The sequence below is a fragment of the Grus americana genome, chromosome 5 (genome assembly GCF_028858705.1).
Source record: "Grus americana isolate bGruAme1 chromosome 5, bGruAme1.mat, whole genome shotgun sequence".
Classification (NCBI taxonomy): domain Eukaryota; kingdom Metazoa; phylum Chordata; class Aves; order Gruiformes; family Gruidae; genus Grus; species Grus americana.
In genome coordinates, this window is record NC_072856.1 from 13,334,425 (window position 1) to 13,346,911 (window position 12,487).

General features: G+C 37.2%; 1 long non-coding RNA gene across 3 annotated transcripts in view; it reads left to right on the forward strand.

Moving 5' to 3' along the window:
* The window catches only part of LOC129206862 (uncharacterized), a 54,622-nt gene that overhangs the window by 31,693 nt on the left and 10,442 nt on the right, over nucleotides 1-12,487 (forward strand). For all 3 annotated transcript variants that reach the window (XR_008577301.1, XR_008577300.1, XR_008577302.1), the window contains exon 5: nucleotides 5,759-5,834. This is a non-coding gene — a long non-coding RNA (uncharacterized LOC129206862). The remainder of the gene's footprint in view (nucleotides 1-5,758; nucleotides 5,835-12,487) is intronic.

The window sequence follows — 12,487 nt, forward strand, 5'->3', positions numbered from 1 at the left end:
GGGAAGTGGATTTATGTGGCTTCTTCAAATGCTTGTCCATATGCACTCTGCTCTACATGCCTTTCAGTTTCTAGTTGGAGTGACCCCTTATAGTCTTTATTCATCTGAAATGTCAACACTTCTTGCTAAAAATATGTAGACTGGCTGTGAGATCTGCAAGGGTCAGCTCTCTCAACTCTTTCTCTGCTGATGGCAGCCAGGTTCCACAGAGGACTTGTACCTCCAGCCAGGAACTGCACATCTTCTGAATTTCTAAGTTTTTTCTGAAAGGAAAGATAGAACCATCCTTGATCCAATAGCTGCATAGATTGTTTTTTTTTTTTTTTCTCCTTTCCCTCAACTTATTTTGTGAAATGGGTCTGGGCTTGTTTGGCAGAATTATCTTTCACTGTTGCCTACACACAGAGTGATATGCAAGTTTTACTTCAAATTTGTTTATTCTGAATTTCACTTAGGATTCATTCTCCTTTTTTTGATTTCTACTCTAAGGAAAGGAAGCCAATGTACATGCCTTGCAACCTCAGATTTTGTCCTACAGAAGAATATAATCTCTTCAGCTATTTGTAGCTTTTGTTGAAAGGGTATGGAACCACCATTGTAGTCTGGATGCTACCTCTATCAAACAACATTAGCAATGACCTAAGATCTCTTGGAAAATAATTTTATTTCATTGTGCTGTTATTCAGTCAGCCTTCATAGGTCTTTTGAGGCATATATTTCTGGTAGGCAAGCAGAACAGCTGCAAAGGTTCTTTACTTCGCCTTTTCAGGGAAAGGTGCCGAGTGGTGCTTTTTGTGGTAAGGTTTCTTTAAGAGTCATGGGCTTTATTGTCTGCCTTTACAGGTTCAGTAAACTGGAGTGGACATAAAATGGGGCTCTGAAGAAAACAAGCAATTATTTATTACAAATCAGCTCTGAGATATGTTTGCCTACACAAGTTCGTTCTTTCTTTTGCTATTCTGGAAGTTTGAAACCTTTGAAATTCTTCATTAGTTAAGAACTCGAACAGTATTTAAGCTTGTGCCACCCTTTAAGCCTCCCTTGGAAGGTTCTTGGATACTTAAAACCTGGACAAAGGTGACAGGAGACATTACTGACCAAAGAATCTGAAATCAAATGCATGTGATTTTTGCAAATGTACAGTTGGCGGCCAGAGGTAATCAGAGATTCAAAGAGCTGGTTTTAACGCAAGGTAACTAACTCTTTTCAAACTGCCTTCTGGGTAAGACATGGAAGAACTCCATACTTCTCAACTACTCATAGGAAAAGAGGCACAACGATTGCACACCAGCTGAGGACTGCAATCACCACTCGGGTCAGCTGATGGAGGGAGTGCTCTCACTCCACTCACTATCCAGTTCCTCAAGCAGATCAGCAAGCAGGTCCCTACAGTGAGGACAAACAGCTATTCCAGCTGATTATACCTCTTCAGTGCAAGCAGTAACATGCTGTGTCACGCAGGGAGTGACTTCATAATCAATACCTATAGGCTGCATGAAATTATGTCTACTACAACAAAGGAAGGCAGCAGTTAGGCAAGATTTTGATCGGATCTTAGATGTTGCTGTAGAGGAGTCCAGGTTCTTGTCTGATGATATTCTTTGATTATGCTGTACTGTTCATTGTCAGGCACTTCTTTTCTGCTGTTTGTGTTAGGTTCTTTTCATTTGTTGGGTTGGTTTTTTTTTCCTGCCTGCTCCCCTAGTCCATAAGGTACGCATTATAATCTCTTAGATGATATGCAGAACTAATTTCTTCTTATTTTTGCACGAGCTTTATCGTGCGCTCTACACAGACAACACTCACTTTGCATTTCCATTTTACACATTGTTGTCTTCAAACTGCCTCAGTCTACCTCACGTTATTGTTAAGTTCAGTGCAAGTAACGTATTTTGTTGTTACAAGGGCAGCTTTTTCTGTTGCTGGGTGTTTTTGAAGCCAGAGGGCTATCTGGATCACAGTACCCCTCTCTGGTGACATTAAGCTTATTTGTAACTTCTGATGTGCTGCAGAAACTTTTAGGAATCTCCAGCTAAACAATGGGACCAAATTCTAAACCTTTTTTTTTCTTAGAAAATTTCCATCCAAACAATGTGTCTTTTCCAATATATGACACTGATTATTATTTGATGTTGAAAGGGAAGTTGAAAAACAAAACAAAACACGAAAGCAGGTAATTATGATGTAGCCTGTCCAAAGGGCATGTTTTTCAGGTTTTTTCCTTTGGCTATTCAGGCAATGAATGCTTTGCATTCCATAATATAAAGATTTGTACCCCTTTCTGACTTCTACTGCATCCTATAATATACTTCATTTCATTATTCAATATAGCATTAATTTTTTAATTTTGTGAATTTCTTTTTCTCAACGGTATATACCAGCAATGCATTTCACAGCTTGCTCATAACAGGCTGAAGCAAAAAAGAAATCCTTTTTGGAGGAAGATAATTAGTCCTTCTGACATTCTGATTGATGAAACACTAGTAGTATTAAATACTTCTTTAAATGAGGGGGTTGTCTGGGATGAAATTACTTTCCAATTTACTAATCATGACAGAAACGTAGTCTCTCAACACTGGAAGGGACCTCAAGTAATTTGATTTATTTCTCTGTTCAAAAAAAGCAGCAGCTACACTTAAGTCATTTCTGATGAATATTTGTGTAAAGTGTAAAGACCTCCAGTAATGGAGACTCTGTAATCTTCCCAGGCACTCTATTCCGATGCTTCATTATCCTCCTAGAAATTTTTCCTCCCGTCTGCCCTGAACCTTCAGTTTGACAATCAGCTTAAACTTATACCTACAGGCCATGATCTAATCACTTTTTTCATTATAAATTTTCCGTTAACTCACCTGCAGCCACATAATTGCTAACGCTGACCTAAGGGAGGTGATGGGAACCTATGTGTGGGGCTAAGGAAAAGGGTGGGACTGCGCTTCCTATTTTCAGACTATTATTTCTTGCCCTATCCGTCATAGATGTGAAGAACAGGCAGCCACCTTCCTATTGTCAACAATCTGATACCGCACTTCTCCCTTGTTCTTTAGACTAAACAAGATGCATTTTCCCAGTCCTGTCCTGCATTTCCGATCTTTGTGATTGACTCGCCGTGCTCCATTTGGTACCTATTACATTAAAATCGGAGTACCCCAAACTGAGCACAGTATCTAGTTGAAGCCTCACCAGCGCCGGGCTGCGAGGAAGGACTGTTTTGTATGTACTGCAGACCTTAGGCTTGGGTATAAAGCACAGGTGATGACTGTCTTTTTGTAATGTATTTCCGGACTCTCAAGTCCACGTAAAAGAACACAGAAGAACATAAAAGGTAAGTGCTGGGAATTAGGCCATTGGCCTGTTTTTCACCTGGCATATTTAAATAGGCTTCTAACCCAGACAAGGGTAGGAGCCTCGGCCTTGGCCTCTCAGAAAGGGCAGGTGTGCACAACGAGGTTTTGCGGCTGTTTTACGCTAACCCTGCCTTGCAGAGGCATTGTCTGGTAACACTGGAACTGTGAACGCGTGTTCGGCTTGTGATTCACAGTGGTCCTTGAGCTGCTGCCTGACCAGCTCCTCCCCTTGTGTTTGCATTCTGAGCTCATCTTTCAATATACTTACAGTCATTCCTGGCTTCAGAGTTAATAAGCGCGTTCTGTCTTGGATCATCCAGGTCATCAATTATAATGGTATCATGCCTAGGACAGACACCTACAAAACATCCCTTGACACTGCCTTCCACTTTGACAATGCACATGTTACAACTACTTTCTGAGAAGTGTTTTTTTACAAGCATGTGTACTTTGTTCCTGTGATATTTTAATGTAGACAGTATTATGAAAAAAGTTACATGAAAGAGTATCAAAAGCCTTACTAAAGCAGAGATATGTGATATTTAGTGTTCCTCCTCTAACCCCGAAGCCTGTCAACCTGTGCTACATGGAGATTTGTTCCTGACAGGTGCATAATGGCTGTTACTTACCTCTTTGTTTTCTTCTAGGTGCTTATTATTTCCAGTATTTTCCTGGGAATTAAAATTAATGGGACGCATCTGTAATTCTTTGATGCCAGCTTTTCCACCCTCTTACAGATAGATACCATGATTGCCTTTTTCAATTTTCAAGTATTTTACCTGCCTTCCACTAATAGTTCTTGAACCACTAATAGCTCTGAAAAAGTCTTGTCAGTTTTTAAAGTACTCTAGAATGAATTTTATCGGTTGTGGCTGATTTTAAAATTTCCAACCTAAGTACTTGCTAACCTTTTGCTTCTCTGTAAAAAAACTGAGGTCTTGCCCCTTTGTCATTGATATTGATTGTGCTATCCACTGCTTGCACTTGACATTTTGGTTAAGATTGATGTAAGACGACATTAAATGCATTTGCCTTCTGAGCATCATCTATCAATTGCATTCTTGGTTGAATACAATACCTGCCTCTTTATTCATTGTCTTCTTACTACTCCCGCACTTATATACTATTTCATTTCTAGTTACATCCCTTGTTAGTTGCTCCTAATTTTTCCTTTCTGATTTTCCCCCAGCTATGCTCATGTTTTCCTTTTGTTCGTATTTCCATCTTTTCTATGCCCCCTTCTTGCACGTGAGACTTGTGGAAATTCACAATTTAACCAGACTGGTTTATTAATTAAAAAAAAAAAAAAAGTAATAACAATTTCCTGATTCAGTCATTTTATTTTCTGTATAATATGTATGTAAGGATATAAACTTATTTAAGTTTTTAAGTTTTCCCAGGATGTTAATAGCATGAATTAGTGCTGGTTTAAAATGTTCTCAAAACAGTCAATTAAAAATGAGACGATACTGTAGGTTTTGGCCAGTTTGGCAATATTTTGGTAAGAATTTTCTTCAAAGTCTTGTTTTACCAGTTGTGGTATTAGCAAACCATAAGTTAACCATTTTAAGTCCCTTGACATAATCATTAGGTATCTGAAGCTTGGTACCTACCTAAAACATAAGAACATGAGATTAAAGCTTTTTGCTTTGGTGGGACAACATCAAATAAAATACTCCCTGTCAATCTCCTCTTCTATTGCATGAAGGTTTTTATCTTCTGTTCCTTAACGGGGCGAAGTGTATCATCTCCATTGATTCTGGAAGTGAAGACCGTAGATTTTGCTGTGTTCACAACCACGTCTCCCACGATATAGTAGATAAAATATCGCTAAGATGGCCCCAAAGCAGCATCTTTTTGATATGTGACTGAAATAATATAAAATGATTAGTGAATAGATTATAATTAGTGAAATTTTAATCTAGGATATAAGTAAATAGATTTGAAAATTTTTATTTCAGAGTATTTTGGCATGATTTTGCTCATCATATGATGTAGTCAAGCTAATATGTGCAAAGAGGGGCTCTTGTGTTTTGCAAAAACCCTGTGTTCTTATGTACTACACATATCTTTGAGAAAAATAAAAGTTCATATGGTGTCTTGCAGTACTTAAAGTGAGTGTGTTATGAATACCGCTTTAATAACTTATTGTGGGGAAAAGAATACTAAGTTTAATCACACAGCTAATGTTACGATGTCACCACCCCCTTAACAGCTAAATGATAAAAGTGAGGACACATCAGCATGAATTGTTAAGGTCTGTACATTATTCATTTAAACATCTGCTGTTGGTTCCTCTTTACATATGGGAATAAATTATACCACATCAGCACATTCTTCATGCTTTGTGTTTAAGCATTTAAAAGTTTTTTTTTGTATTATTAATACTATTTTTTCTGCTTGGTTGGCAGCCCCTGAAGTTATCAGTGCCTATGACTACAGCCAACAGTGTGACATTTGGAGCATAGGTGTCATTATGTACATGCTGTAAGTAGCTTGTAAAAGTAATATAAAATGTACAGACCCATTTATAATACAAGTACTTACAATTTTGCACTGAAATAAAAAATAAACCTGTGTGCTAAACCTTTACAAGACTGAACTCTTACAATTGCTTCTATGTAAACATGACAAATTTCTATGCAAAATAAAGCAAAAGATACAGTTCGGTGTTAAAAATTGAGTATTTGATTTATGCCACTTCAATATTCTGTATAATCCTGAAATAACAGAAAATTAGTGTAACACTGTAAAACTAAACTGAGAGTTTAGGCCTCTCTTTTTCATATGTTGGCTGGGTCTATATATGAAAAGTTATTGATTTACAGAATTTTGGTCAAAACCTCAAATGGATTGCACCAGCCGCGCAACCAAGGTAAGGGCTTTTCTTCTCCACCTCTGCCTGTGGTAGCTTCATAACTGAGATGTTCGAGGGCTGCCAGGTCTCCCTGTACAGGTCATCTGTGTCCTTTGGAAGTTTATTAGTGTGGTGGTGTTAGAGGAAGAAATGAAATTTTACATTTGTAAGAGTACATGCGTATTTTTATTGAAGTCTTTCATCATTTATAACATTTGTCTTGGTTACAAAATAATGTCTTCTCTGAAAAATCTTATCTGCCTATACTAAATAATATAAAAAGGTACCCCAGTAATTAAACATAAATCGTAGCAAAGTACATAAATTACCATTAATATGCTGCAACTAAAGTGTCACATTTTATGTAGGGATTTTTTTTTCTGTCATAATGTATTTGCATGTGTTTTTTCTCCCACTTTCAGTCTTTTTCTTCTCTCAGTTGCCCCCAGGTGATGCTTTAATGCCAATGTTTTAGAACATTGTCACTTGCCATTTCATTTGTTGTTGTTTCTGTCCTGTGATTGTTTTACTTGAGCTGAGTTCTTTTATAACTGAAGACTTTGTACATGAGCATGCAGGCACAGGCACACAGTTTCATAATCTCCTCTTTTCTGGATTTTCTTTGGTTTGGTTCCTCAGTTTCTTTTCTATACAGTTAGCTCACTTTTCTTCTTATGTCAGCATGATGAAGTGTTCATAGCTTTAGTGCCTTTATTATTATTTTATTTCTAAAATCCATGTGTACTTTGTATGCTGATACAGAATGAGTTTTATTGTTGTACTTCATGATATTAATGTTTGCATCACGGTAGTAGGATTTGCACAACATAATACAATAGAATATATTATAAACTGGTTGGCAGAAATTGGATGGTTTGACTGGCTAATAAGAATCCAGAGCAGTGCCTGCAATCAGCACAATTCACAGCTCAGAACTTGTAAAATTCAGAGCAGCGAACTGTGTTGATTGCAGCCAGAGCTTAGAACTTCTGACCTTCTTCCTTAATTAGCAATATAAATATTTTTTAAAATTAGCATTTTGTAATCACAACAGTGTCAGAACAAAGTAACATTAATTCACCCCTTGTTGTGTTGACTACACAAGAATGAAAAATACTGTGTATGAATTAATAGAATACAATTCACATACCTTTTTATTGCTTAATTTGAAAATAGTAATACAAAAGCCGTAAGATCATGTTCTGATTTTAATTCTGGTGTTGCAAATTACTTTTCTTCCCACCCTGAATAAAAGCTTGTGCTCCTGGTGCGCCATTAATGGGCTAAAAGATACTGTTACAGCCATTATTGCTGCCGTCTCAACTTTGACCCTTCCAGGCTACAGCTAATGCCTCGCTGGTAATTTGCTAGCTGCCAGAGCTCCTTTTGCAGTGCGGATGGCATGCTCCATCTTGGTACCAAGGGTATTATTGCCACGACGGGCTCAGTCTCTACCTATATGCGGAGCATAAGCCCTGAGGTGACTCATGAACTCTGTTTTCATGAATGTTAATGCACAGGGTTGCTTCTGCAGAATGGGGCGATGCCAGCGTGATGGATTTTTATATGTAACTTAAGCTGAGGCGTACTTCATACTTTCCATTTCATTTCTGTTTTAACATATACTAATAGAAGCGTACCCAATAGTAACCAACAAAAAGAAAATCCATTAGAATACAAAAGTATGTCAGCACATTGGAAGTGTAGACTGGCAAGAGTCCTGCTGCCTGTTCACACTCTGTGAGTAGGGCCCGTACGCTGCTCCCTGACAGGAAAGGGTCAGGGGCGTCTTTTTCTTGTGCAATCTACGCTGTTGGATTTCTTGCTGGTTCTTCTAAGCCTGCTCAGAGACTCTGGCCCTGCAATAGTTCTCGAAAACCTTTGTGCAACGAAAGAGGTCGAGGATGCCTAATAAATTACTTCCTGCATTGCAGCAATAAGGAACCTATTAGGAAAATGTGGTACTTTTTGCCCCTTGGTAAAGGCACAGAAAATTTCTTCACAGATCTTCAAGGCTCCATGTGATACTTTTCACCTGCTTAACGTGATTTCTTTAGCTGAAGTTATCTGTTGTCTGTCACTGCCTTAGTCTGGAGAGAATTTAGGCCTGTCTGTGCATAATGGAATAATGGGCACTGTCACCAGCCAATACTTACGGTATCGTGTCCTGAAATGAATGCGTTCTTCCCATTTTCTGTTCTTTAAATTGAGTTCCATGTGGATTTAAGTCCTGAGGGAGATTGGGAAGGAGAACTGGAGGATAAAAGAAAACAGCAATTTTTGTTGAAGACATTTTGAGATTAAAAGTTTAGGGGAAAATGCACTAAAATATTAATTTTATGTTTTACCTTAAAATTAAAAATTAAAGCCATGTGACTGAAACTCCAGAATATTTTACTTTGATATAAAGTGACAGGCATCCTTCACTAGGATGTGCCAATTACATTTTCAGTAGCTACTTCGGTGTTGTGGGAGTAGAACTGAAAACATAATTTGATGCAAATAATTTATTTGATGAAGTTAGCTTCTTTTTTGTTTTAAATGGCCCTAAATAGGTGTCTTAATTTCTTGAAAGTATTTGCTATTTATTTTTGCATGTCAGTTGTGCATGAATAGTATGATGTAAAATCTATTAGAAATTTAATCTGGTTTTATTAGTTTTGATTGAAAACACAGATCACATGATGCAGCTTTTCATTTGTTATGTGATTAGTAGGACACAGATCAATATTTACTTTCAAAGTATATTCTCTAATAAACATTTACAGTTGCTGTTTCTGGTTAATACTTCTGTTGGTAAACAGTAATAGTCACTGAAACCAAATACAAAGCCAGTTTAAACACTGGGTTTGATATTAACACAATTTTTTTAGGAATGCATTTGTTTTAGTTTCATATATATTACTTTGTTATTGTTACCACATCATTAAGAATACAACTGGCACAAAGGAAGTAGATAACACAGAAAGAGCAAATTGGATTTACAGGCATTCAGATACCACATTTACTCAAATATTTTACTCAAAATAACAAGAAATAGATACAGGGTAAGAATGCAGCCAAGGTATATTTTTATGAACCTATTGTACTCTTAATATGTACGCTTATGGGTATGCCTTATCATAAATGTCAGAAAAATGTTACCTTTGCCTTTTTATTATCCTGTTTCTACTGATACCTTAGTTTAGATGAGGCCAGGTAAGGCAATGTTCAAACTACGTAACTATAGCAGGTATAGCTTGATACGAGAACAAAAAGTGAAAAATTAAAAATGATGTTTTGTTTTGCCATAGTATTTTCCACTTTATGTTTTTGTTCTGAAAAATAAATCTTTTGTAGCAGTAAAAAGATATTATACATTTCTATGTTTTTCTGTGAATCACATTTGCTTTAATTTACTGCTATTCAATGAAGAATAGCACCTTAGACTGAGAATTGAAGATATTTCATAGATTGAGAGAATTTGGAACTGAGTTTATCACATTTTGAACAGCAGTACACTTGACTTTAGGGACACAAGCAACCACTTGTGTATGACTAAACTGGCTTCTTATATAAAATAAGGCTACAGAATAAAACACATCTAGTAATCCTTATAGTGAGTCAGTGACCTGTGTTTGATCCAAACCCCATTTTTCAGAAAGACAGCTGATTGGGACTGAAATGCCTAAACTGAGACCGGTTTCTTTTGTCTTGTTGCCGTTGTTTCAGTTCTTGTGATTGGTGTTAACTCAGTGGAGTTTTAGCTCACTGGTCTAAAAACAGTGGGACAAGAATTAATGATGATTCTTATTACTGAAATGTAGTGGCTTCTAGGACAGAATTGTTGAATTGTTTAATAGAAAATTTTACTTGGACAAAAGAAAAGGTAAGTATGAAGTGTTTGCAGCAAACAACTTCGGTGGTGGAGATACTGCGCATGGTGGCAACAGGTCAGCTTTCAGTTAGCCAAGTGATCTCGATGAATGAGTTACAGAATGGCAAAATACTATATTTTCAGTTTAGTTTTTCCTAGCTTCTACCTTCAGTTGTTGTATCTTGTTAAACCTTTGGCTGCTACTTTAAAAATCCATATAATATCAATTATCTCTTCCTTATGTGGATACCTAGTAACCAAGATTAAATCACCTTTTAACCTCATAACCTTTTTGCTTTAAATCTCGGAGACACATTTTTCAGAACTTGAGTCACTTCTGCAGAGTCCTTCTGAAGCTTTCCCAGTCCTGCGAACTTTTTCAATTCGCAGTGATCCCATAATACATAGTTTTTCCTCACCGGCGAAAAATAGTAGGTATCTGTTCACTGACCCTAATTTTCTTATACCTTTTATAGCAAGCTTAGAAGAAAAGCTTTTTGAACTAATAAGAAAGCGAGACCTGGGCTTTAAAAAATCTCTTCTAGGAAACAGTGAGGCTGCTAAGTACACAATGCTTTCACAAAATAAATGCTGACAGTATTGCAATGAATTCCACAACTGTAGTAGTTTTGATATTTTTTTTTTTTTGCTTTTAAGCAGTATGCATTTTCTGAAAAGCAAAATTGATGTTAAGAAATAAATTGACATAAATGATATCATGAACTAATTTCATAGCATTGTAAGTAAAATATTCTCTGCTGAATTAAAGCACTCAGTTGAAAATGTGTTGAATTGTTGTTAGCAGAAATGAGATGTATCAAATTGTGCGATTTTTTTCCTAGCAAAACAAGTGTTGAGACTACTTCTGAAAGTTGATCCTGCTCACCAAATCACAGCTAATGAATTACTTGATAACAGTGGATAACAGTGAGTTTTGAGGAGGTATCACTTCTTCACCTTGTGACCTACCTCTTACTTATTTGGTACATAAAGATGCTGTATCGCCTCAGTGGAACCCAGTAGGGTGGAAAATTTAAAAAAACACAACCTAAGCAACAGAACACTTGTAGGGGCCTTATCCAAAGCTCCCAAATCCATTAACATGTTTTGCTTGTATCCCGTGGGCTTCTGATAAGCCCATTAACTAGGAGAAGCTTTACACTGTGTTCCTTACCCAAGACAACTTTACCTGATTTCCCGTATGTTTTGACTTAATATGGAGGTATGGGTAAAAGTTCTGTTTTTTTTAAATTTAAAAACAGAAGATTGAGCTACAGGGAAATCTGGCCGTTGTGAAGGCAAGCAAATTGCAGTGCTGCAAAGGGAACCGGTGAGCTCCCAGCTTCCTGGCTGGGCTACAGACCACGCCACTGAGAATACTGAACTTTCAGCTGTCTGATGAAACAGTTGCACTATTTTGTACTTGAAATTAAAGCAGAGGGAATGTATGTATCTTCTACTTAAAGCTAACACTGGTGATAGCAAACCCTAATTTCTTCCCTAACTGGCTTCAATGCCACAAAGAAAGAGAAATGCCTGTGAATCATTGAAAAATATTCTGGTATGTGGGAGGATAAATAGTTTGCTCTATTCAAAATGGACCACTGGTTTTGCCTCTCACCTTCATCTACAAAAGAACCGTTCTGGACTAGCATACATCTTTTTTCTTTCCTGCTAATTGAGTAGTACTGAACAAGAAGCTTTTTTGCAAAGTTTCAGTGCATTCTTGTGTGTGTGAGAACAGCCACAAGCAAATGCAAAACACTGCAATGGCCTGAAAAATGAGACCATTTTCATTCAGTTCTGCCCTGCCATACTATGAGTGCCATACTGTCCTTGCTTCATGAAACTGAGGATATGATGGAAAACTACCATCCGTGTGCTTTTTCAACTTTTCACCATGTGTATATTCATGAAGTTTGAGATTCAATTCCTTATGATAACATAATTGCATTTAACAAAACCTTCCTATAGTTCATAGTAAACCATTCCTTCTCTCCAAACTATACAATTCAGGCACAATAGATTTTAATTTACAATGCTTTTCTTCATTTAAGAACATCTACAAATGCAACCCCATGTTAGTTGCCTTCCATTTGCACTTTCACAGTAAATGTGCAACACCTTTGAGCATTAGTTTCAATGCAGAAAGTTTGAATGTTTCTAAATGTTGAGAGCTGGCCATCGTAGACTGCTGACAGAATTCCCTCATGCCAGGGAGCTTGCTCTGGAGTCTGTTCTGGACAGCTTCTGCAGACATTATTCAGTCAGAAATAAATACCATCAGAAAGGAGCTCTGGAAATACACTGAATCCGCTTGTTCCTCCAGCTGATCTACTCCTAGCAGCTTTAAGCTGCTCCCTTAAGGGAAAACTTTCTGGATGAGACAGTGCTTCAGACAATGATCTTGTCTTCATGCTTCAACCT